The following is a 3436-nucleotide window of genomic DNA, read 5'->3' on the forward strand; positions in this document are numbered from 1 at the left end:
GCTCTGGGCATGGCGCTGCTTTGGAGGTGGGCGAGGGCAGTGAGCTGATGCCGGGAGGTGCCACGTCCAGCCTCCGCCTTTTCCCTGGCACCCTCCAGAACTTGGCGCCCTGGCATCCTGCACCACTAGCCTCTATGGTAAGATGCCCCTGCTTTCAGCCTTGTTCTTTGGACTTGGCTTGCTCCTTAAGCCTGGCTCCTAGAATCATAGAATTGTAAAGTTGGAAGGGAGCATGTAGGTCATCTAGTTCATCCCCCTGCAATGCGGGAATCTTTTGCCCAATGTGGGGCTCAAACCCACAGCCCTGAGATTAACAGTCTCATGCTCTACCAACTGAGCTATTGTAACTCAGGCCTGACTTCTGGCTTTCTTCTCAACTACTGAATTGTTCTTTGGTTCTGACTTATCCTTTGATCTTGATTATTTGCTTGTCTCAAGGCTCCTATTTTTCCTGGCCGTGTCTGATTGGTGCCCAGAGCCCAGTGTTGTCAACTTGTAAGTTCAAAGCCCACATGTGAATTTGGCTACAATGCCTGGGGCTTTGCAGTTTACACTCAGAAAGGTGACTAATGGAGGGCCATGAGATAGATTTATAAAATTATTCATTGTCTTGCTAATGACTAGAACTCAAGAACATTCAATGAAATTGATTGATAGGCAGTTCAGGGCAGACAAAAGGAAATACAAGAACACAACGCATCTTTAATTTGTGGAGTTCGATGCTGCAAGACGTGGTGGTAGCAAACACTAGCTAAATGACTTTAAAAGCAAGTCGGACAAACTCATGAAGTGTAGGACAATCAATTGCTACTAGTTTGCTTATTTATTACCCTCACCTTCTTAAAAAATATATATTAAGGTGGTAGGCAACATATAAGAATAAAATCAGCAAAAGCATCCATAAAAACATCATTAAAAAAACACACCAACAAAACATCAATAAATAACAATTTGGTGGTTTTTTTAAAGAAAATTCACATTGCATAGGCTTGTCTAAGCAATATAGTTTTCAAGACACATGCCCAACCTCTACTAACAAGGAGTTCCACAGGACAGGACCTGTCACACCAAAGGCTTGGTCCCCAGTGAAGGCCAGCTGAACCACCAGACATGCCTCATCAGAGGATCTCAGTGACGGAGGTTAAGTATCCTGCTAGTTAAGACAGTTATAATGACTTACAAGTTTAGAGGCAGCATGTCTCTCTGTACCACCTGCAAGAAGCAAGAGAAGGTGAAGGGCTGCTGGGTCCAGCAGGTGGGCTTCCTCAAGGTTGGCCACTATAGGAAATGGGATTCTTGATTAGGTGGTACATTGAGCTGGTTCTGCAGGGCTCTCATGTTCTTACCTTATTGTACCTAGGTCCTCCTGTCTTTAGGCCTTGTGTTTAGATTTTCTCCAGTCCTGTTTTCTACGCACTTCCATTCCACATCTCCACCAACCATTGTTTCCTTGGGCACTGGCTTTTCAGTTGTTACAGAAATGTCACTGCAACTTTGAACATTTTTTTAAAAATATCAGAATATGTTTATACTGCTGTTAGTAAAAAAATATTCTTCTCCACGTTGTCAATATTTTTACAGCTAAAGGTAAAGTCTGAGCCAAAGAAGCCTGAACACAGCCAAATGACAGCTCAAATCTTAATCCCATAACTCGATCCCAAACTAGGGTGACAATTCACATCAGTCTGAACCACTCCACTGATCTCTGCTCCAACCACCAGTTCCACCAGTTGTGATTTTGCTATTGGGATGAACTGACCATTTATTGTGCCTCAATGCACAGTGCATCAGAATGACGAATCTGTGGAGAACACCAGGAAATGAAACTAATGGGATGTTTTAGAGTATAGTTCTTTTGATCTGCAATGTATGAAAAGACTGATTTACAGTAAGGTACTTATTCACATAGGTTCAAGTTGATAGAATCTGAGGGCTGGTCAAATCATGGATTTGCAATTGTTTCCCCACCCCTGTCTTTTATCAGCACATAAAGTAAAGGGCTCTTCTTCTCCTCTTTTTTTTACCATGAAGGTCTCTTGGTATGCAAGGGTTATTTTTGTGAACCTACTGAGTATCATCTGGATTGCCTACAGCACTGCTCTTTGAAACATGTAGTGTAGATGTCACAGCTGCTCCTGCTCTAAAAGGATATATGCACCCTGTTGAGATGAGAGTAAATATGTTCCTGGAAATACTGGGGGAGGGGAGTGTGCATCAATCTATTTATCTGGTCGGTTTTTGTGACTCTTATGAGCAAAGGAATGTTTACGGAAATAAATGATATTCGTGGGTTTTATTTTTTATTTTTTGCAAAGATGATATCCTAGGGTATGCAGGGTGTGTACAGCCTTGAAATATATTAGCTCTGGTGTGGCAGTCATCAGTGTAGCTACCACCACAGTGTCAGACCAGGACTTTGTGGTCTCCATAGCAACTATGGGGCTGACTCTATAAATCAATGGCCAGATTTCGAGGGGCATGCAGAAAAACAGAGGCAGAGAGTTTACTACTGCTTCTGCCCTACTATCAGGTAAATTTGGGAGAAAGAAAGAGAAGAGTGAAGCAAAGAAGGGGTCCAGGGCAGGGATGGAGAACCTGCAACTGTTCAGATCTTGCTGGACCAACTCTGATTCGTCACAGGCTAATAGTCAGAGATGATGGGTGTTGTCCAGAAACATCTGGGGGGCTGAAGGTCACTCCCATCTGGTCTCACAAATGGGTCAGAATGGATTTGTGGGATCTGAGAGATAGGGTTGTGCTTTTTGTGATTTGCTTCCCTGTGATTGCTGAAAAAGGGACCCGATTGCTTGGCTTTTGGAGTGGTATGGTTGAAAACTTGCCCGGAAAATTAGAAATTGGGATGAGCAAAGAGGAGAGAGAGGGAGAGAGAGGGAGAGGGAGAGAGAGAGAGAGGGAGAGGGAGAGGGAGAGAGAGAGAGAGAGAGAGAGAGAGAGAGAGAGAGAGAGAGAGAGAGACTTAATTGGGGCTTAGATTTTTTGTGCACCAGTTTGAAAGCATCATAACAGAAAGATGAAATATTAATGTTTCATAATACCCAGTCAGTGTGCCACTGCAAAAGGTGCTGAGCTAGCTGTCTCTTGTTTTAGGTGTTTAAAAGTCACCTGGATACATTGCAGACATCCTGCTTTGTGAGTGTGATTAGAGACAGGTGTGCCATAGGTTTCAATTTTATTTACTACATTTTAATGACAGTTAGCCACCTTGAGTGGGAAAGTGCAATGCAGTTTTTAAAATTAAAAAGAAGAAATCTATGCATTCCACTTAAAAGGACTGTGTACACCATGATTTATAATTTCAATCAGTCAGGTAAGGTCAGGAAGGGAGATGTCAGGCACTGCACTAAAAATAGCCAAAGCTCATTCAACAGATTGACTTATTGTGTGTCTTCTGTGTCTCCTCTGCTTACCTTATTAG

General features: G+C 42.8%; 1 non-coding gene across 1 annotated transcript; it reads right to left on the reverse strand.

Annotated features, from left to right (window-relative positions):
* Positions 1-275: 275 nt before the first annotated feature.
* TRNAN-GUU (transfer RNA asparagine (anticodon GUU)) lies at positions 276-354 on the reverse strand. Its single transcript has one exon. It is a non-coding gene; the product is annotated as a tRNA-Asn (tRNA).
* Between the last annotated feature and the right edge of the window lie 3082 nt (positions 355-3436).

The sequence above is a fragment of the Podarcis muralis genome, chromosome 2 (genome assembly GCF_964188315.1).
Source record: "Podarcis muralis chromosome 2, rPodMur119.hap1.1, whole genome shotgun sequence".
Taxonomy (NCBI): Eukaryota; Metazoa; Chordata; class Lepidosauria; order Squamata; family Lacertidae; genus Podarcis; species Podarcis muralis.